The sequence below is a fragment of the Schistocerca gregaria genome, chromosome 8 (genome assembly GCF_023897955.1).
Source record: "Schistocerca gregaria isolate iqSchGreg1 chromosome 8, iqSchGreg1.2, whole genome shotgun sequence".
NCBI lineage: Eukaryota > Metazoa > Arthropoda > Insecta > Orthoptera > Acrididae > Schistocerca > Schistocerca gregaria.
Window position 1 is genome coordinate 381,876,352 of NC_064927.1, and position 17,272 is coordinate 381,893,623.

At 52.7% G+C, this 17,272-nt stretch overlaps 45 non-coding genes across 45 annotated transcripts; 22 read left to right on the top strand and 23 right to left on the bottom strand.

Annotated features, from left to right (window-relative positions):
• Positions 1-75: 75 nt before the first annotated feature.
• Trnar-acg (transfer RNA arginine (anticodon ACG)) lies at positions 76-148 on the top strand. The gene has a single exon. It is a non-coding gene; the product is annotated as a tRNA-Arg (tRNA).
• Positions 149-431: 283 nt separating this feature from the next.
• On the top strand, positions 432-503 carry Trnam-cau (transfer RNA methionine (anticodon CAU)). Its single transcript has one exon. It is a non-coding gene; the product is annotated as a tRNA-Met (tRNA).
• Positions 504-736: 233 nt separating this feature from the next.
• On the bottom strand, positions 737-808 carry Trnad-guc (transfer RNA aspartic acid (anticodon GUC)). Its single transcript has one exon. It is a non-coding gene; the product is annotated as a tRNA-Asp (tRNA).
• Positions 809-919: 111 nt separating this feature from the next.
• Trnai-uau (transfer RNA isoleucine (anticodon UAU)) lies at positions 920-1,011 on the bottom strand. The gene is given in 2 exon segments: positions 920-955; positions 974-1,011. It is a non-coding gene; the product is annotated as a tRNA-Ile (tRNA).
• A 442-nt stretch (positions 1,012-1,453) lies between these two features.
• Positions 1,454-1,526, top strand: Trnar-acg (transfer RNA arginine (anticodon ACG)). The gene has a single exon. It is a non-coding gene; the product is annotated as a tRNA-Arg (tRNA).
• A 283-nt stretch (positions 1,527-1,809) lies between these two features.
• Positions 1,810-1,881, top strand: Trnam-cau (transfer RNA methionine (anticodon CAU)). Its single transcript has one exon. It is a non-coding gene; the product is annotated as a tRNA-Met (tRNA).
• A 233-nt stretch (positions 1,882-2,114) lies between these two features.
• Positions 2,115-2,186, bottom strand: Trnad-guc (transfer RNA aspartic acid (anticodon GUC)). Its single transcript has one exon. It is a non-coding gene; the product is annotated as a tRNA-Asp (tRNA).
• A 111-nt stretch (positions 2,187-2,297) lies between these two features.
• Trnai-uau (transfer RNA isoleucine (anticodon UAU)) lies at positions 2,298-2,389 on the bottom strand. Its single transcript is given in 2 exon segments — positions 2,298-2,333; positions 2,352-2,389. It is a non-coding gene; the product is annotated as a tRNA-Ile (tRNA).
• A 442-nt stretch (positions 2,390-2,831) lies between these two features.
• Positions 2,832-2,904, top strand: Trnar-acg (transfer RNA arginine (anticodon ACG)). The gene has a single exon. It is a non-coding gene; the product is annotated as a tRNA-Arg (tRNA).
• Positions 2,905-3,187: 283 nt separating this feature from the next.
• On the top strand, positions 3,188-3,259 carry Trnam-cau (transfer RNA methionine (anticodon CAU)). Its single transcript has one exon. It is a non-coding gene; the product is annotated as a tRNA-Met (tRNA).
• Positions 3,260-3,492: 233 nt separating this feature from the next.
• Trnad-guc (transfer RNA aspartic acid (anticodon GUC)) lies at positions 3,493-3,564 on the bottom strand. Its single transcript has one exon. It is a non-coding gene; the product is annotated as a tRNA-Asp (tRNA).
• Positions 3,565-3,675: 111 nt separating this feature from the next.
• On the bottom strand, positions 3,676-3,767 carry Trnai-uau (transfer RNA isoleucine (anticodon UAU)). Its single transcript is given in 2 exon segments — positions 3,676-3,711; positions 3,730-3,767. It is a non-coding gene; the product is annotated as a tRNA-Ile (tRNA).
• A 442-nt stretch (positions 3,768-4,209) lies between these two features.
• Trnar-acg (transfer RNA arginine (anticodon ACG)) lies at positions 4,210-4,282 on the top strand. Its single transcript has one exon. It is a non-coding gene; the product is annotated as a tRNA-Arg (tRNA).
• Positions 4,283-4,565: 283 nt separating this feature from the next.
• Trnam-cau (transfer RNA methionine (anticodon CAU)) lies at positions 4,566-4,637 on the top strand. Its single transcript has one exon. It is a non-coding gene; the product is annotated as a tRNA-Met (tRNA).
• A 233-nt stretch (positions 4,638-4,870) lies between these two features.
• On the bottom strand, positions 4,871-4,942 carry Trnad-guc (transfer RNA aspartic acid (anticodon GUC)). The gene has a single exon. It is a non-coding gene; the product is annotated as a tRNA-Asp (tRNA).
• A 111-nt stretch (positions 4,943-5,053) lies between these two features.
• On the bottom strand, positions 5,054-5,145 carry Trnai-uau (transfer RNA isoleucine (anticodon UAU)). Its single transcript is given in 2 exon segments — positions 5,054-5,089; positions 5,108-5,145. It is a non-coding gene; the product is annotated as a tRNA-Ile (tRNA).
• A 798-nt stretch (positions 5,146-5,943) lies between these two features.
• Positions 5,944-6,015, top strand: Trnam-cau (transfer RNA methionine (anticodon CAU)). Its single transcript has one exon. It is a non-coding gene; the product is annotated as a tRNA-Met (tRNA).
• Positions 6,016-6,248: 233 nt separating this feature from the next.
• Positions 6,249-6,320, bottom strand: Trnad-guc (transfer RNA aspartic acid (anticodon GUC)). Its single transcript has one exon. It is a non-coding gene; the product is annotated as a tRNA-Asp (tRNA).
• A 111-nt stretch (positions 6,321-6,431) lies between these two features.
• On the bottom strand, positions 6,432-6,523 carry Trnai-uau (transfer RNA isoleucine (anticodon UAU)). The gene is given in 2 exon segments: positions 6,432-6,467; positions 6,486-6,523. It is a non-coding gene; the product is annotated as a tRNA-Ile (tRNA).
• Positions 6,524-6,965: 442 nt separating this feature from the next.
• Positions 6,966-7,038, top strand: Trnar-acg (transfer RNA arginine (anticodon ACG)). Its single transcript has one exon. It is a non-coding gene; the product is annotated as a tRNA-Arg (tRNA).
• A 283-nt stretch (positions 7,039-7,321) lies between these two features.
• Positions 7,322-7,393, top strand: Trnam-cau (transfer RNA methionine (anticodon CAU)). The gene has a single exon. It is a non-coding gene; the product is annotated as a tRNA-Met (tRNA).
• A 233-nt stretch (positions 7,394-7,626) lies between these two features.
• Trnad-guc (transfer RNA aspartic acid (anticodon GUC)) lies at positions 7,627-7,698 on the bottom strand. Its single transcript has one exon. It is a non-coding gene; the product is annotated as a tRNA-Asp (tRNA).
• A 111-nt stretch (positions 7,699-7,809) lies between these two features.
• Positions 7,810-7,901, bottom strand: Trnai-uau (transfer RNA isoleucine (anticodon UAU)). Its single transcript is given in 2 exon segments — positions 7,810-7,845; positions 7,864-7,901. It is a non-coding gene; the product is annotated as a tRNA-Ile (tRNA).
• Positions 7,902-8,699: 798 nt separating this feature from the next.
• Positions 8,700-8,771, top strand: Trnam-cau (transfer RNA methionine (anticodon CAU)). Its single transcript has one exon. It is a non-coding gene; the product is annotated as a tRNA-Met (tRNA).
• Positions 8,772-9,004: 233 nt separating this feature from the next.
• Trnad-guc (transfer RNA aspartic acid (anticodon GUC)) lies at positions 9,005-9,076 on the bottom strand. Its single transcript has one exon. It is a non-coding gene; the product is annotated as a tRNA-Asp (tRNA).
• Positions 9,077-9,187: 111 nt separating this feature from the next.
• Trnai-uau (transfer RNA isoleucine (anticodon UAU)) lies at positions 9,188-9,279 on the bottom strand. The gene is given in 2 exon segments: positions 9,188-9,223; positions 9,242-9,279. It is a non-coding gene; the product is annotated as a tRNA-Ile (tRNA).
• A 442-nt stretch (positions 9,280-9,721) lies between these two features.
• Trnar-acg (transfer RNA arginine (anticodon ACG)) lies at positions 9,722-9,794 on the top strand. The gene has a single exon. It is a non-coding gene; the product is annotated as a tRNA-Arg (tRNA).
• Positions 9,795-10,077: 283 nt separating this feature from the next.
• Positions 10,078-10,149, top strand: Trnam-cau (transfer RNA methionine (anticodon CAU)). Its single transcript has one exon. It is a non-coding gene; the product is annotated as a tRNA-Met (tRNA).
• Positions 10,150-10,382: 233 nt separating this feature from the next.
• Trnad-guc (transfer RNA aspartic acid (anticodon GUC)) lies at positions 10,383-10,454 on the bottom strand. Its single transcript has one exon. It is a non-coding gene; the product is annotated as a tRNA-Asp (tRNA).
• A 111-nt stretch (positions 10,455-10,565) lies between these two features.
• Positions 10,566-10,657, bottom strand: Trnai-uau (transfer RNA isoleucine (anticodon UAU)). Its single transcript is given in 2 exon segments — positions 10,566-10,601; positions 10,620-10,657. It is a non-coding gene; the product is annotated as a tRNA-Ile (tRNA).
• A 798-nt stretch (positions 10,658-11,455) lies between these two features.
• On the top strand, positions 11,456-11,527 carry Trnam-cau (transfer RNA methionine (anticodon CAU)). Its single transcript has one exon. It is a non-coding gene; the product is annotated as a tRNA-Met (tRNA).
• A 233-nt stretch (positions 11,528-11,760) lies between these two features.
• On the bottom strand, positions 11,761-11,832 carry Trnad-guc (transfer RNA aspartic acid (anticodon GUC)). The gene has a single exon. It is a non-coding gene; the product is annotated as a tRNA-Asp (tRNA).
• A 111-nt stretch (positions 11,833-11,943) lies between these two features.
• On the bottom strand, positions 11,944-12,035 carry Trnai-uau (transfer RNA isoleucine (anticodon UAU)). Its single transcript is given in 2 exon segments — positions 11,944-11,979; positions 11,998-12,035. It is a non-coding gene; the product is annotated as a tRNA-Ile (tRNA).
• A 798-nt stretch (positions 12,036-12,833) lies between these two features.
• On the top strand, positions 12,834-12,905 carry Trnam-cau (transfer RNA methionine (anticodon CAU)). Its single transcript has one exon. It is a non-coding gene; the product is annotated as a tRNA-Met (tRNA).
• A 233-nt stretch (positions 12,906-13,138) lies between these two features.
• Positions 13,139-13,210, bottom strand: Trnad-guc (transfer RNA aspartic acid (anticodon GUC)). The gene has a single exon. It is a non-coding gene; the product is annotated as a tRNA-Asp (tRNA).
• A 645-nt stretch (positions 13,211-13,855) lies between these two features.
• On the top strand, positions 13,856-13,928 carry Trnar-acg (transfer RNA arginine (anticodon ACG)). Its single transcript has one exon. It is a non-coding gene; the product is annotated as a tRNA-Arg (tRNA).
• A 283-nt stretch (positions 13,929-14,211) lies between these two features.
• On the top strand, positions 14,212-14,283 carry Trnam-cau (transfer RNA methionine (anticodon CAU)). Its single transcript has one exon. It is a non-coding gene; the product is annotated as a tRNA-Met (tRNA).
• Positions 14,284-14,516: 233 nt separating this feature from the next.
• On the bottom strand, positions 14,517-14,588 carry Trnad-guc (transfer RNA aspartic acid (anticodon GUC)). Its single transcript has one exon. It is a non-coding gene; the product is annotated as a tRNA-Asp (tRNA).
• Positions 14,589-14,699: 111 nt separating this feature from the next.
• Positions 14,700-14,791, bottom strand: Trnai-uau (transfer RNA isoleucine (anticodon UAU)). The gene is given in 2 exon segments: positions 14,700-14,735; positions 14,754-14,791. It is a non-coding gene; the product is annotated as a tRNA-Ile (tRNA).
• Positions 14,792-15,233: 442 nt separating this feature from the next.
• On the top strand, positions 15,234-15,306 carry Trnar-acg (transfer RNA arginine (anticodon ACG)). The gene has a single exon. It is a non-coding gene; the product is annotated as a tRNA-Arg (tRNA).
• A 283-nt stretch (positions 15,307-15,589) lies between these two features.
• Trnam-cau (transfer RNA methionine (anticodon CAU)) lies at positions 15,590-15,661 on the top strand. Its single transcript has one exon. It is a non-coding gene; the product is annotated as a tRNA-Met (tRNA).
• Positions 15,662-15,894: 233 nt separating this feature from the next.
• Positions 15,895-15,966, bottom strand: Trnad-guc (transfer RNA aspartic acid (anticodon GUC)). Its single transcript has one exon. It is a non-coding gene; the product is annotated as a tRNA-Asp (tRNA).
• A 111-nt stretch (positions 15,967-16,077) lies between these two features.
• Trnai-uau (transfer RNA isoleucine (anticodon UAU)) lies at positions 16,078-16,169 on the bottom strand. Its single transcript is given in 2 exon segments — positions 16,078-16,113; positions 16,132-16,169. It is a non-coding gene; the product is annotated as a tRNA-Ile (tRNA).
• A 442-nt stretch (positions 16,170-16,611) lies between these two features.
• On the top strand, positions 16,612-16,684 carry Trnar-acg (transfer RNA arginine (anticodon ACG)). Its single transcript has one exon. It is a non-coding gene; the product is annotated as a tRNA-Arg (tRNA).
• A 283-nt stretch (positions 16,685-16,967) lies between these two features.
• Positions 16,968-17,039, top strand: Trnam-cau (transfer RNA methionine (anticodon CAU)). Its single transcript has one exon. It is a non-coding gene; the product is annotated as a tRNA-Met (tRNA).
• Positions 17,040-17,272: the final 233 nt, after the last annotated feature.

The window sequence follows — 17,272 nt, forward strand, 5'->3', positions numbered from 1 at the left end:
CACGCAATTGCCGAGCCACGGAGAACACGTTGCTTTGCGATGTGCACCCGCCCCGTGGCTTACACCGCGAACAGTGGCCCTGTGGCGCAACGGATAACGCGTCTGACTACGGATCAGAAGATTCCAGGTTCGAATCCTGGCAGGGTCGGCATTTTGTTAGTTGCGGGGGCGTAGCTAGGCAATGCATTCGAATGTCTCCACCTTCGTGGAGTGCAATGTTAATCCTGAGCATCTCGCAGCTGCATCTCGAGACGATCGTGGTAAATATCGCTTCGTGCAAGCGTCAGCGTAGCGTCAGTCGAGCAAAGTCGAGACAAGTCAAGCTGAGAGATGATACGCAGTTAATTAAACGGTAGGCGCGTGAAACCGATGCACACAACGCTTTCCAAGTGTCCAATGCCACGCACCGAAAAGGACTGTCTGCTGCACGCAGCAGAGTGGCGCAGTGGAAGCGTGCTGGGCCCATAACCCAGAGGTCCGTGGATCGAAACCACGCTCTGCTAAAATTATTCTTTTTCGTTGGTGCTTCGAGCTCGATCATTAAGCTTGGGGTGCGCTGATTCAGCGACGTCAGTAAACCCTGTCAGTTGTGAAACGATGACGTCGTGTGAAGAATACGAGAAACACTTCCTAAGACGCAGACCTTCTTACGATTTTTTAGCAATTACATTCCTTGATCACAAGGGTAATGCTTTTTCGGGCCATACGTGCAACTTTCGCGATATAAAAATCGCACCTCCCCGGCGGGGAATCGAACCCCGGTCTCCCGCGTGACAGGCGGGGATACTAACCACTATACTACCGAGGAACACGCAGGCGGTCTATACAATGCACGCACATTTCTGCTTCTCAAGTACGTGATGCATCTAAAATCTAGCGTCCCGATGCTTCCAGAGTCAGCTGCTACGAAATAAAAGTATGCCCCAGGTGAGGCTCGAACTCACAACCCCGGCATTGCTCACGGCTACTGCCTTATAAGTACCGTGCGCTAACCAATTGCGCCACTGGGGCTACAGCGGAATGGTTTCAGTTAGCGGTATTCACTTTGCTGGCAAGCTGTTGTGGCTACAGACCCAGCATACGATCATCACCTACGGCCATACTGCCACTTCAGCACCTGTCTACGAATGCTTCATACGATTCTTGTTTCATATGCTACACTTACAGGCATATCAACCGCTTGTCATCACCGAAAAAATGCAGAAAAACGGGCGCCTTGCATTCTGCTACCTGTCCAACAGCGGGGGCAGATGTATGGCAAGCTCTAGGCTGTGCAGGCGCACCGTGGCCGAGGAGCTGGAGGAGAGATGCCTTCCTTAGCAGCTCCCTGCAGAGTGCGGAAGACCAGAGTGGCCGCGCCGCCGTTGTCAGTGGACGACACGCAATTGCCGAGCCACGGAGAACACGTTGCTTTGCGATGTGCACCCGCCCCGTGGCTTACACCGCGAACAGTGGCCCTGTGGCGCAACGGATAACGCGTCTGACTACGGATCAGAAGATTCCAGGTTCGAATCCTGGCAGGGTCGGCATTTTGTTAGTTGCGGGGGCGTAGCTAGGCAATGCATTCGAATGTCTCCACCTTCGTGGAGTGCAATGTTAATCCTGAGCATCTCGCAGCTGCATCTCGAGACGATCGTGGTAAATATCGCTTCGTGCAAGCGTCAGCGTAGCGTCAGTCGAGCAAAGTCGAGACAAGTCAAGCTGAGAGATGATACGCAGTTAATTAAACGGTAGGCGCGTGAAACCGATGCACACAACGCTTTCCAAGTGTCCAATGCCACGCACCGAAAAGGACGGACTGCTGCACGCAGCAGAGTGGCGCAGTGGAAGCGTGCTGGGCCCATAACCCAGAGGTCCGTGGATCGAAACCACGCTCTGCTAAAATTATTCTTTTTCGTTGGTGCTTCGAGCTCGATCATTAAGCTTGGGGTGCGCTGATTCAGCGACGTCAGTAAACCCTGTCAGTTGTGAAACGATGACGTCGTGTGAAGAATACGAGAAACACTTCCTAAGACGCAGACCTTCTTACGATTTTTTAGCAATTACATTCCTTGATCACAAGGGTAATGCTTTTTCGGGCCATACGTGCAACTTTCGCGATATAAAAATCGCACCTCCCCGGCGGGGAATCGAACCCCGGTCTCCCGCGTGACAGGCGGGGATACTAACCACTATACTACCGAGGAACACGCAGGCGGTCTATACAATGCACGCACATTTCTGCTTCTCAAGTACGTGATACATCTAAAATCTAGCGTCCCGATGCTTCCAGAGTCAGCTGCTACGAAATAAAAGTATGCCCCAGGTGAGGCTCGAACTCACAACCCTGGCATTGCTCACGGCTACTGCCTTATAAGTACCGTGCGCTAACCAATTGCGCCACTGGGGCTACAGCGGAATGGTTTCAGTTAGCGGTATTCACTTTGCTGCCAAGCTGTTGTGGCTACAGACCCATCATACGATCATCACCTACGGCCATACTGCCACTTCAGCACCTGTCTACGAATGCTTCATACGATTCTTGTTTCATATGCTACACTTACAGGCATATCAACCGCTTGTCATCACCGAAAAAATGCAGAAAAACGGGCGCCTTGCATTCTGCTACCTGTCCAACAGCGGGGGCAGATGTATGGCAAGCTCTAGGCTGTGCAGGCGCACCGTGGCCGAGGAGCTGGAGGAGAGATGCCTTCCTTAGCAGCTCCCTGCAGAGTGCGGAAGACCAGAGTGGCCGCGCCGCCGTTGTCAGTGGACGACACGCAATTGCCGAGCCACGGAGAACACGTTGCTTTGCGATGTGCACCCGCCCCGTGGCTTACACCGCGAACAGTGGCCCTGTGGCGCAACGGATAACGCGTCTGACTACGGATCAGAAGATTCCAGGTTCGAATCCTGGCAGGGTCGGCATTTTGTTAGTTGCGGGGGCGTAGCTAGGCAATGCATTCGAATGTCTCCACCTTCGTGGAGTGCAATGTTAATCCTGAGCATCTCGCAGCTGCATCTCGAGACGATCGTGGTAAATATCGCTTCGTGCAAGCGTCAGCGTAGCGTCAGTCGAGCAAAGTCGAGACAAGTCAAGCTGAGAGATGATACGCAGTTAATTAAACGGTAGGCGCGTGAAACCGATGCACACAACGCTTTCCAAGTGTCCAATGCCACGCACCGAAAAGGACTGACTGCTGCACGCAGCAGAGTGGCGCAGTGGAAGCGTGCTGGGCCCATAACCCAGAGGTCCGTGGATCGAAACCACGCTCTGCTAAAATTATTCTTTTTCGTTGGTGCTTCGAGCTCGATCATTAAGCTTGGGGTGCGCTGATTCAGCGGCGTCAGTAAACCCTGTCAGTTGTGAAACGATGACGTCGTGTGAAGAATACGAGAAACACTTCCTAAGACGCAGACCTTCTTACGATTTTTTAGCAATTACATTCCTTGATCACAAGGGTAATGCTTTTTCGGGCCATACGTGCAACTTTCGCGATATAAAAATCGCACCTCCCCGGCGGGGAATCGAACCCCGGTCTCCCGCGTGACAGGCGGGGATACTAACCACTATACTACCGAGGAACACGCAGGCGGTCTATACAATGCACGCACATTTCTGCTTCTCAAGTACGTGATGCATCTAAAATCTAGCGTCCCGATGCTTCCAGAGTCAGCTGCTACGAAATAAAAGTATGCCCCAGGTGAGGCTCGAACTCACAACCCTGGCATTGCTCACGGCTACTGCCTTATAAGTACCGTGCGCTAACCAATTGCGCCACTGGGGCTACAGCGGAATGGTTTCAGTTAGCGGTATTCACTTTGCTGCCAAGCTGTTGTGGCTACAGACCCATCATACGATCATCACCTACGGCCATACTGCCACTTCAGCACCTGTCTACGAATGCTTCATACGATTCTTGTTTCATATGCTACACTTACAGGCATATCAACCGCTTGTCATCACCGAAAAAATGCAGAAAAACGGGCGCCTTGCATTCTGCTACCTGTCCAACAGCGGGGGCAGATGTATGGCAAGCTCTAGGCTGTGCAGGCGCACCGTGGCCGAGGAGCTGGAGGAGAGATGCCTTCCTTAGCAGCTCCCTGCAGAGTGCGGAAGACCAGAGTGGCCGCGCCGCCGTTGTCAGTGGACGACACGCAATTGCCGAGCCACGGAGAACACGTTGCTTTGCGATGTGCACCCGCCCCGTGGCTTACACCGCGAACAGTGGCCCTGTGGCGCAACGGATAACGCGTCTGACTACGGATCAGAAGATTCCAGGTTCGAATCCTGGCAGGGTCGGCATTTTGTTAGTTGCGGGGGCGTAGCTAGGCAATGCATTCGAATGTCTCCACCTTCGTGGAGTGCAATGTTAATCCTGAGCATCTCGCAGCTGCATCTCGAGACGATCGTGGTAAATATCGCTTCGTGCAAGCGTCAGCGTAGCGTCAGTCGAGCAAAGTCGAGACAAGTCAAGCTGAGAGATGATACGCAGTTAATTAAACGGTAGGCGCGTGAAACCGATGCACACAACGCTTTCCAAGTGTCCAATGCCACGCACCGAAAAGGACGGACTGCTGCACGCAGCAGAGTGGCGCAGTGGAAGCGTGCTGGGCCCATAACCCAGAGGTCCGTGGATCGAAACCACGCTCTGCTAAAATTATTCTTTTTCGTTGGTGCTTCGAGCTCGATCATTAAGCTTGGGGTGCGCTGATTCAGCGACGTCAGTAAACCCTGTCAGTTGTGAAACGATGACGTCGTGTGAAGAATACGAGAAACACTTCCTAAGACGCAGACCTTCTTACGATTTTTTAGCAATTACATTCCTTGATCACAAGGGTAATGCTTTTTCGGGCCATACGTGCAACTTTCGCGATATAAAAATCGCACCTCCCCGGCGGGGAATCGAACCCCGGTCTCCCGCGTGACAGGCGGGGATACTAACCACTATACTACCGAGGAACACGCAGGCGGTCTATACAATGCACGCACATTTCTGCTTCTCAAGTACGTGATGCATCTAAAATCTAGCGTCCCGATGCTTCCAGAGTCAGCTGCTACGAAATAAAAGTATGCCCCAGGTGAGGCTCGAACTCACAACCCTGGCATTGCTCACGGCTACTGCCTTATAAGTACCGTGCGCTAACCAATTGCGCCACTGGGGCTACAGCGGAATGGTTTCAGTTAGCGGTATTCACTTTGCTGCCAAGCTGTTGTGGCTACAGACCCATCATACGATCATCACCTACGGCCATACTGCCACTTCAGCACCTGTCTACGAATGCTTCATACGATTCTTGTTTCATATGCTACACTTACAGGCATATCAACCGCTTGTCATCACCGAAAAAATGCAGAAAAACGGGCGCCTTGCATTCTGCTACCTGTCCAACAGCGGGGGCAGATGTATGGCAAGCTCTAGGCTGTGCAGGCGCACCGTGGCCGAGGAGCTGGAGGAGAGATGCCTTCCTTAGCAGCTCCCTGCAGAGTGCGGAAGACCAGAGTGGCCGCGCCGCCGTTGTCAGTGGACGACACGCAATTGCCGAGCCACGGAGAACACGTTGCTTTGCGATGTGCACCCGCCCCGTGGCTTACACCGCGAACAGTGGCCCTGTGGCGCAACGGATAACGCGTCTGACTACGGATCAGAAGATTCCAGGTTCGAATAATGGCAGGGTCGGCATTTTGTTAGTTGCGGGGGCGTAGCTAGGCAATGCATTCGAATGTCTCCACCTTCGTGGAGTGCAATGTTAATCCTGAGCATCTCGCAGCTGCATCTCGAGACGATCGTGGTAAATATCGCTTCGTGCAAGCGTCAGCGTAGCGTCAGTCGAGCAAAGTCGAGACAAGTCAAGCTGAGAGATGATACGCAGTTAATTAAACGGTAGGCGCGTGAAACCGATGCACACAACGCTTTCCAAGTGTCCAATGCCACGCACCGAAAAGGACTGACTGCTGCACGCAGCAGAGTGGCGCAGTGGAAGCGTGCTGGGCCCATAACCCAGAGGTCCGTGGATCGAAACCACGCTCTGCTAAAATTATTCTTTTTCGTTGGTGCTTCGAGCTCGATCATTAAGCTTGGGGTGCGCTGATTCAGCGGCGTCAGTAAACCCTGTCAGTTGTGAAACGATGACGTCGTGTGAAGAATACGAGAAACACTTCCTAAGACGCAGACCTTCTTACGATTTTTTAGCAATTACATTCCTTGATCACAAGGGTAATGCTTTTTCGGGCCATACGTGCAACTTTCGCGATATAAAAATCGCACCTCCCCGGCGGGGAATCGAACCCCGGTCTCCCGCGTGACAGGCGGGGATACTAACCACTATACTACCGAGGAACACGCAGGCGGTCTATACAATGCACGCACATTTCTGCTTCTCAAGTACGTGATGCATCTAAAATCTAGCGTCCCGATGCTTCCAGAGTCAGCTGCTACGAAATAAAAGTATGCCCCAGGTGAGGCTCGAACTCACAACCCTGGCATTGCTCACGGCTACTGCCTTATAAGTACCGTGCGCTAACCAATTGCGCCACTGGGGCTACAGCGGAATGGTTTCAGTTAGCGGTATTCACTTTGCTGCCAAGCTGTTGTGGCTACAGACCCATCATACGATCATCACCTACGGCCATACTGCCACTTCAGCACCTGTCTACGAATGCTTCATACGATTCTTGTTTCATATGCTACACTTACAGGCATATCAACCGCTTGTCATCACCGAAAAAATGCAGAAAAACGGGCGCCTTGCATTCTGCTACCTGTCCAACAGCGGGGGCAGATGTATGGCAAGCTCTAGGCTGTGCAGGCGCACCGTGGCCGAGGAGCTGGAGGAGAGATGCCTTCCTTAGCAGCTCCCTGCAGAGTGCGGAAGACCAGAGTGGCCGCGCCGCCGTTGTCAGTGGACGACACGCAATTGCCGAGCCACGGAGAACACGTTGCTTTGCGATGTGCACCCGCCCCGTGGCTTACACCGCGAACAGTGGCCCTGTGGCGCAACGGATAACGCGTCTGACTACGGATCAGAAGATTCCAGGTTCGAATCCTGGCAGGGTCGGCATTTTGTTAGTTGCGGGGGCGTAGCTAGGCAATGCATTCGAATGTCTCCACCTTCGTGGAGTGCAATGTTAATCCTGAGCATCTCGCAGCTGCATCTCGAGACGATCGTGGTAAATATCGCTTCGTGCAAGCGTCAGCGTAGCGTCAGTCGAGCAAAGTCGAGACAAGTCAAGCTGAGAGATGATACGCAGTTAATTAAACGGTAGGCGCGTGAAACCGATGCACACAACGCTTTCCAAGTGTCCAATGCCACGCACCGAAAAGGACGGACTGCTGCACGCAGCAGAGTGGCGCAGTGGAAGCGTGCTGGGCCCATAACCCAGAGGTCCGTGGATCGAAACCACGCTCTGCTAAAATTATTCTTTTTCGTTGGTGCTTCGAGCTCGATCATTAAGCTTGGGGTGCGCTGATTCAGCGACGTCAGTAAACCCTGTCAGTTGTGAAACGATGACGTCGTGTGAAGAATACGAGAAACACTTCCTAAGACGCAGACCTTCTTACGATTTTTTAGCAATTACATTCCTTGATCACAAGGGTAATGCTTTTTCGGGCCATACGTGCAACTTTCGCGATATAAAAATCGCACCTCCCCGGCGGGGAATCGAACCCCGGTCTCCCGCGTGACAGGCGGGGATACTAACCACTATACTACCGAGGAACACGCAGGCGGTCTATACAATGCACGCACATTTCTGCTTCTCAAGTACGTGATGCATCTAAAATCTAGCGTCCCGATGCTTCCAGAGTCAGCTGCTACGAAATAAAAGTATGCCCCAGGTGAGGCTCGAACTCACAACCCTGGCATTGCTCACGGCTACTGCCTTATAAGTACCGTGCGCTAACCAATTGCGCCACTGGGGCTACAGCGGAATGGTTTCAGTTAGCGGTATTCACTTTGCTGCCAAGCTGTTGTGGCTACAGACCCATCATACGATCATCACCTACGGCCATACTGCCACTTCAGCACCTGTCTACGAATGCTTCATACGATTCTTGTTTCATATGCTACACTTACAGGCATATCAACCGCTTGTCATCACCGAAAAAATGCAGAAAAACGGGCGCCTTGCATTCTGCTACCTGTCCAACAGCGGGGGCAGATGTATGGCAAGCTCTAGGCTGTGCAGGCGCACCGTGGCCGAGGAGCTGGAGGAGAGATGCCTTCCTTAGCAGCTCCCTGCAGAGTGCGGAAGACCAGAGTGGCCGCGCCGCCGTTGTCAGTGGACGACACGCAATTGCCGAGCCACGGAGAACACGTTGCTTTGCGATGTGCACCCGCCCCGTGGCTTACACCGCGAACAGTGGCCCTGTGGCGCAACGGATAACGCGTCTGACTACGGATCAGAAGATTCCAGGTTCGAATAATGGCAGGGTCGGCATTTTGTTAGTTGCGGGGGCGTAGCTAGGCAATGCATTCGAATGTCTCCACCTTCGTGGAGTGCAATGTTAATCCTGAGCATCTCGCAGCTGCATCTCGAGACGATCGTGGTAAATATCGCTTCGTGCAAGCGTCAGCGTAGCGTCAGTCGAGCAAAGTCGAGACAAGTCAAGCTGAGAGATGATACGCAGTTAATTAAACGGTAGGCGCGTGAAACCGATGCACACAACGCTTTCCAAGTGTCCAATGCCACGCACCGAAAAGGACGGACTGCTGCACGCAGCAGAGTGGCGCAGTGGAAGCGTGCTGGGCCCATAACCCAGAGGTCCGTGGATCGAAACCACGCTCTGCTAAAATTATTCTTTTTCGTTGGTGCTTCGAGCTCGATCATTAAGCTTGGGGTGCGCTGATTCAGCGACGTCAGTAAACCCTGTCAGTTGTGAAACGATGACGTCGTGTGAAGAATACGAGAAACACTTCCTAAGACGCAGACCTTCTTACGATTTTTTAGCAATTACATTCCTTGATCACAAGGGTAATGCTTTTTCGGGCCATACGTGCAACTTTCGCGATATAAAAATCGCACCTCCCCGGCGGGGAATCGAACCCCGGTCTCCCGCGTGACAGGCGGGGATACTAACCACTATACTACCGAGGAACACGCAGGCGGTCTATACAATGCACGCACATTTCTGCTTCTCAAGTACGTGATGCATCTAAAATCTAGCGTCCCGATGCTTCCAGAGTCAGCTGCTACGAAATAAAAGTATGCCCCAGGTGAGGCTCGAACTCACAACCCTGGCATTGCTCACGGCTACTGCCTTATAAGTACCGTGCGCTAACCAATTGCGCCACTGGGGCTACAGCGGAATGGTTTCAGTTAGCGGTATTCACTTTGCTGCCAAGCTGTTGTGGCTACAGACCCATCATACGATCATCACCTACGGCCATACTGCCACTTCAGCACCTGTCTACGAATGCTTCATACGATTCTTGTTTCATATGCTACACTTACAGGCATATCAACCGCTTGTCATCACCGAAAAAATGCAGAAAAACGGGCGCCTTGCATTCTGCTACCTGTCCAACAGCGGGGGCAGATGTATGGCAAGCTCTAGGCTGTGCAGGCGCACCGTGGCCGAGGAGCTGGAGGAGAGATGCCTTCCTTAGCAGCTCCCTGCAGAGTGCGGAAGACCAGAGTGGCCGCGCCGCCGTTGTCAGTGGACGACACGCAATTGCCGAGCCACGGAGAACACGTTGCTTTGCGATGTGCACCCGCCCCGTGGCTTACACCGCGAACAGTGGCCCTGTGGCGCAACGGATAACGCGTCTGACTACGGATCAGAAGATTCCAGGTTCGAATCCTGGCAGGGTCGGCATTTTGTTAGTTGCGGGGGCGTAGCTAGGCAATGCATTCGAATGTCTCCACCTTCGTGGAGTGCAATGTTAATCCTGAGCATCTCGCAGCTGCATCTCGAGACGATCGTGGTAAATATCGCTTCGTGCAAGCGTCAGCGTAGCGTCAGTCGAGCAAAGTCGAGACAAGTCAAGCTGAGAGATGATACGCAGTTAATTAAACGGTAGGCGCGTGAAACCGATGCACACAACGCTTTCCAAGTGTCCAATGCCACGCACCGAAAAGGACGGACTGCTGCACGCAGCAGAGTGGCGCAGTGGAAGCGTGCTGGGCCCATAACCCAGAGGTCCGTGGATCGAAACCACGCTCTGCTAAAATTATTCTTTTTCGTTGGTGCTTCGAGCTCGATCATTAAGCTTGGGGTGCGCTGATTCAGCGACGTCAGTAAACCCTGTCAGTTGTGAAACGATGACGTCGTGTGAAGAATACGAGAAACACTTCCTAAGACGCAGACCTTCTTACGATTTTTTAGCAATTACATTCCTTGATCACAAGGGTAATGCTTTTTCGGGCCATACGTGCAACTTTCGCGATATAAAAATCGCACCTCCCCGGCGGGGAATCGAACCCCGGTCTCCCGCGTGACAGGCGGGGATACTAACCACTATACTACCGAGGAACACGCAGGCGGTCTATACAATGCACGCACATTTCTGCTTCTCAAGTACGTGATGCATCTAAAATCTAGCGTCCCGATGCTTCCAGAGTCAGCTGCTACGAAATAAAAGTATGCCCCAGGTGAGGCTCGAACTCACAACCCTGGCATTGCTCACGGCTACTGCCTTATAAGTACCGTGCGCTAACCAATTGCGCCACTGGGGCTACAGCGGAATGGTTTCAGTTAGCGGTATTCACTTTGCTGCCAAGCTGTTGTGGCTACAGACCCATCATACGATCATCACCTACGGCCATACTGCCACTTCAGCACCTGTCTACGAATGCTTCATACGATTCTTGTTTCATATGCTACACTTACAGGCATATCAACCGCTTGTCATCACCGAAAAAATGCAGAAAAACGGGCGCCTTGCATTCTGCTACCTGTCCAACAGCGGGGGCAGATGTATGGCAAGCTCTAGGCTGTGCAGGCGCACCGTGGCCGAGGAGCTGGAGGAGAGATGCCTTCCTTAGCAGCTCCCTGCAGAGTGCGGAAGACCAGAGTGGCCGCGCCGCCGTTGTCAGTGGACGACACGCAATTGCCGAGCCACGGAGAACACGTTGCTTTGCGATGTGCACCCGCCCCGTGGCTTACACCGCGAACAGTGGCCCTGTGGCGCAACGGATAACGCGTCTGACTACGGATCAGAAGATTCCAGGTTCGAATAATGGCAGGGTCGGCATTTTGTTAGTTGCGGGGGCGTAGCTAGGCAATGCATTCGAATGTCTCCACCTTCGTGGAGTGCAATGTTAATCCTGAGCATCTCGCAGCTGCATCTCGAGACGATCGTGGTAAATATCGCTTCGTGCAAGCGTCAGCGTAGCGTCAGTCGAGCAAAGTCGAGACAAGTCAAGCTGAGAGATGATACGCAGTTAATTAAACGGTAGGCGCGTGAAACCGATGCACACAACGCTTTCCAAGTGTCCAATGCCACGCACCGAAAAGGACGGACTGCTGCACGCAGCAGAGTGGCGCAGTGGAAGCGTGCTGGGCCCATAACCCAGAGGTCCGTGGATCGAAACCACGCTCTGCTAAAATTATTCTTTTTCGTTGGTGCTTCGAGCTCGATCATTAAGCTTGGGGTGCGCTGATTCAGCGACGTCAGTAAACCCTGTCAGTTGTGAAACGATGACGTCGTGTGAAGAATACGAGAAACACTTCCTAAGACGCAGACCTTCTTACGATTTTTTAGCAATTACATTCCTTGATCACAAGGGTAATGCTTTTTCGGGCCATACGTGCAACTTTCGCGATATAAAAATCGCACCTCCCCGGCGGGGAATCGAACCCCGGTCTCCCGCGTGACAGGCGGGGATACTAACCACTATACTACCGAGGAACACGCAGGCGGTCTATACAATGCACGCACATTTCTGCTTCTCAAGTACGTGATGCATCTAAAATCTAGCGTCCCGATGCTTCCAGAGTCAGCTGCTACGAAATAAAAGTATGCCCCAGGTGAGGCTCGAACTCACAACCCCGGCATTGCTCACGGCTACTGCCTTATAAGTACCGTGCGCTAACCAATTGCGCCACTGGGGCTACAGCGGAATGGTTTCAGTTAGCGGTATTCACTTTGCTGCCAAGCTGTTGTGGCTACAGACCCATCATACGATCATCACCTACGGCCATACTGCCACTTCAGCACCTGTCTACGAATGCTTCATACGATTCTTGTTTCATATGCTACACTTACAGGCATATCAACCGCTTGTCATCACCGAAAAAATGCAGAAAAACGGGCGCCTTGCATTCTGCTACCTGTCCAACAGCGGGGGCAGATGTATGGCAAGCTCTAGGCTGTGCAGGCGCACCGTGGCCGAGGAGCTGGAGGAGAGATGCCTTCCTTAGCAGCTCCCTGCAGAGTGCGGAAGACCAGAGTGGCCGCGCCGCCGTTGTCAGTGGACGACACGCAATTGCCGAGCCACGGAGAACACGTTGCTTTGCGATGTGCACCCGCCCCGTGGCTTACACCGCGAACAGTGGCCCTGTGGCGCAACGGATAACGCGTCTGACTACGGATCAGAAGATTCCAGGTTCGAATAATGGCAGGGTCGGCATTTTGTTAGTTGCGGGGGCGTAGCTAGGCAATGCATTCGAATGTCTCCACCTTCGTGGAGTGCAATGTTAATCCTGAGCATCTCGCAGCTGCATCTCGAGACGATCGTGGTAAATATCGCTTCGTGCAAGCGTCAGCGTAGCGTCAGTCGAGCAAAGTCGAGACAAGTCAAGCTGAGAGATGATACGCAGTTAATTAAACGGTAGGCGCGTGAAACCGATGCACACAACGCTTTCCAAGTGTCCAATGCCACGCACCGAAAAGGACGGACTGCTGCACGCAGCAGAGTGGCGCAGTGGAAGCGTGCTGGGCCCATAACCCAGAGGTCCGTGGATCGAAACCACGCTCTGCTAAAATTATTCTTTTTCGTTGGTGCTTCGAGCTCGATCATTAAGCTTGGGGTGCGCTGATTCAGCGACGTCAGTAAACCCTGTCAGTTGTGAAACGATGACGTCGTGTGAAGAATACGAGAAACACTTCCTAAGACGCAGACCTTCTTACGATTTTTTAGCAATTACATTCCTTGATCACAAGGGTAATGCTTTTTCGGGCCATACGTGCAACTTTCGCGATATAAAAATCGCACCTACCCGGCGGGGAATCGAACCCCGGTCTCCCGCGTGACAGGCGGGGATACTAACCACTATACTACCGAGGAACACGCAGGCGGTCTATACAATGCACGCACATTTCTGCTTCTCAAGTACGTGATACATCTAAAATCTAGCGTCCCGATGCTTCCAGAGTCAGCTGCTACGAAATAAAAGTATGTACCAGGTGAGGCTCGAACTCACAACCCTGGCATTGCTCACGGCTACTGCCTTATAAGTACCGTGCGCTAACCAATTGCGCCACTGGGGCTACAGCGGAATGGTTTCAGTTAGCGGTATTCACTTTGCTGCCAAGCTGTTGTGGCTACAGACCCATCATACGATCATCACCTACGGCCATACTGCCACTTCAGCACCTGTCTACGAATGCTTCATACGATTCTTGTTTCATATGCTACACTTACAGGCATATCAACCGCTTGTCATCACCGAAAAAATGCAGAAAAACGGGCGCCTTGCATTCTGCTACCTGTCCAACAGCGGGGGCAGATGTATGGCAAGCTCTAGGCTGTGCAGGCGCACCGTGGCCGAGGAGCTGGAGGAGAGATGCCTTCCTTAGCAGCTCCCTGCAGAGTGCGGAAGACCAGAGTGGCCGCGCCGCCGTTGTCAGTGGACGACACGCAATTGCCGAGCCACGGAGAACACGTTGCTTTGCGATGTGCACCCGCCCCGTGGCTTACACCGCGAACAGTGGCCCTGTGGCGCAACGGATAACGCGTCTGACTACGGATCAGAAGATTCCAGGTTCGAATCCTGGCAGGGTCGGCATTTTGTTAGTTGCGGGGGCGTAGCTAGGCAATGCATTCGAATGTCTCCACCTTCGTGGAGTGCAATGTTAATCCTGAGCATCTCGCAGCTGCATCTCGAGACGATCGTGGTAAATATCGCTTCGTGCAAGCGTCAGCGTAGCGTCAGTCGAGCAAAGTCGAGACAAGTCAAGCTGAGAGATGATACGCAGTTAATTAAACGGTAGGCGCGTGAAACCGATGCACACAACGCTTTCCAAGTGTCCAATGCCACGCACCGAAAAGGACGGACTGCTGCACGCAGCAGAGTGGCGCAGTGGAAGCGTGCTGGGCCCATAACCCAGAGGTCCGTGGATCGAAACCACGCTCTGCTAAAATTATTCTTTTTCGTTGGTGCTTCGAGCTCGATCATTAAGCTTGGGGTGCGCTGATTCAGCGACGTCAGTAAACCCTGTCAGTTGTGAAACGATGACGTCGTGTGAAGAATACGAGAAACACTTCCTAAGACGCAGACCTTCTTACGATTTTTTAGCAATTACATTCCTTGATCACAAGGGTAATGCTTTTTCGGGCCATACGTGCAACTTTCGCGATATAAAAATCGCACCTCCCCAGCGGGGAATCGAACCCCGGTCTCCCGCGTGACAGGCGGGGATACTAACCACTATACTACCGAGGAACACGCAGGCGGTCTATCCAATGCACGCACATTTCTGCTTCTCAAGTACGTGATACATCTAAAATCTAGCGTCCCGATGCTTCCAGAGTCAGCTGCTACGAAATAAAAGTATGCCCCAGGTGAGGCTCGAACTCACAACCCTGGCATTGCTCACGGCTACTGCCTTATAAGTACCGTGCGCTAACCAATTGCGCCACTGGGGCTACAGCGGAATGGTTTCAGTTAGCGGTATTCACTTTGCTGCCAAGCTGTTGTGGCTACAGACCCATCATACGATCATCACCTACGGCCATACTGCCACTTCAGCACCTGTCTACGAATGCTTCATACGATTCTTGTTTCATATGCTACACTTACAGGCATATCAACCGCTTGTCATCACCGAAAAAATGCAGAAAAACGGGCGCCTTGCATTCTGCTACCTGTCCAACAGCGGGGGCAGATGTATGGCAAGCTCTAGGCTGTGCAGGCGCACCGTGGCCGAGGAGCTGGAGGAGAGATGCCTTCCTTAGCAGCTCCCTGCAGAGTGCGGAAGACCAGAGTGGCCGCGCCGCCGTTGTCAGTGGACGACACGCAATTGCCGAGCCACGGAGAACACGTTGCTTTGCGATGTGCACCCGCCCCGTGGCTTACACCGCGAACAGTGGCCCTGTGGCGCAACGGATAACGCGTCTGACTACGGATCAGAAGATTCCAGGTTCGAATCCTGGCAGGGTCGGCATTTTGTTAGTTGCGGGGGCGTAGCTAGGCAATGCATTCGAATGTCTCCACCTTCGTGGAGTGCAATGTTAATCCTGAGCATCTCGCAGCTGCATCTCGAGACGATCGTGGTAAATATCGCTTCGTGCAAGCGTCAGCGTAGCGTCAGTCGAGCAAAGTCGAGACAAGTCAAGCTGAGAGATGATACGCAGTTAATTAAACGGTAGGCGCGTGAAACCGATGCACACAACGCTTTCCAAGTGTCCAATGCCACGCACCGAAAAGGACGGACTGCTGCACGCAGCAGAGTGGCGCAGTGGAAGCGTGCTGGGCCCATAACCCAGAGGTCCGTGGATCGAAACCACGCTCTGCTAAAATTATTCTTTTTCGTTGGTGCTTCGAGTTCGATCATTAAGCTTGGGGTGCGCTGATTCAGCGACGTCAGTAAACCCTGTCAGTTGTGAAACGATGACGTCGTGTGAAGAATACGAGAAACACTTCCTAAGACGCAGACCTTCTTACGATTTTTTAGCAATTACATTCCTTGATCACAAGGGTAATGCTTTTTCGGGCCATACGTGCAACTTTCGCGATATAAAAATCGCACCTCCCCGGCGGGGAATCGAAACCCGGTCTCCCGCGTGACAGGCGGGGATACTAACCACTATACTACCGAGGAACACGCAGGCGGTCTATACAATGCACGCACATTTCTGCTTCTCAAGTACGTGATGCATCTAAAATCTAGCGTCCCGATGCTTCCAGAGTCAGCTGCTACGAAATAAAAGTATGCCCCAGGTGAGGCTCGAACTCACAACCCCGGCATTGCTCACGGCTACTGCCTTATAAGTACCGTGCGCTAACCAATTGCGCCACTGGGGCTACAGCGGAATGGTTTCAGTTAGCGGTATTCACTTTGCTGCCAAGCTGTTGTGGCTACAGACCCATCATACGATCATCACCTACGGCCATACTGCCACTTCAGCACCTGTCTACGAATGCTTCATACGATTCTTGTTTCATATGCTACACTTACAGGCATATCAACCGCTTGTCATCACCGAAAAAATGCAGAAAAACGGGCGCCTTGCATTCTGCTACCTGTCCAACAGCGGGGGCAGATGTATGGCAAGCTCTAGGCTGTGCAGGCGCACCGTGGCCGAGGAGCTGGAGGAGAGATGCCTTCCTTAGCAGCTCCCTGCAGAGTGCGGAAGACCAGAGTGGCCGCGCCGCCGTTGTCAGTGGACGACACGCAATTGCCGAGCCACGGAGAACACGTTGCTTTGCGATGTGCACCCGCCCCGTGGCTTACACCGCGAACAGTGGCCCTGTGGCGCAACGGATAACGCGTCTGACTACGGATCAGAAGATTCCAGGTTCGAATCCTGGCAGGGTCGGCATTTTGTTAGTTGCGGGGGCGTAGCTAGGCAATGCATTCGAATGTCTCCACCTTCGTGGAGTGCAATGTTAATCCTGAGCATCTCGCAGCTGCATCTCGAGACGATCGTGGTAAATATCGCTTCGTGCAAGCGTCAGCGTAGCGTCAGTCGAGCAAAGTCGAGACAAGTCAAGCTGAGAGATGATACGCAGTTAATTAAACGGTAGGCGCGTGAAACCGATGCACACAACGCTTTCCAAGTGTCCAATGCCACGCACCGAAAAGGACGGACTGCTGCACGCAGCAGAGTGGCGCAGTGGAAGCGTGCTGGGCCCATAACCCAGAGGTCCGTGGATCGAAACCACGCTCTGCTAAAATTATTCTTTTTCGTTGGTGCTTCGAGCTCGATCATTAAGCTTGGGGTGCGCTGATTCAGCGACGTCAGTAAACCCTGTCAGTTGTGAAACGATGACGTCGTGTGAAGAATACGAGAAACACTTCCTAAGACGCAGACCTTCTTACGATTTTTTAGCAATTACATTCCTTGATCACAAGGGTAATGCTTTTTCGGGCCATACGTGCAACTTTCGCGATATAAAAATCGCAC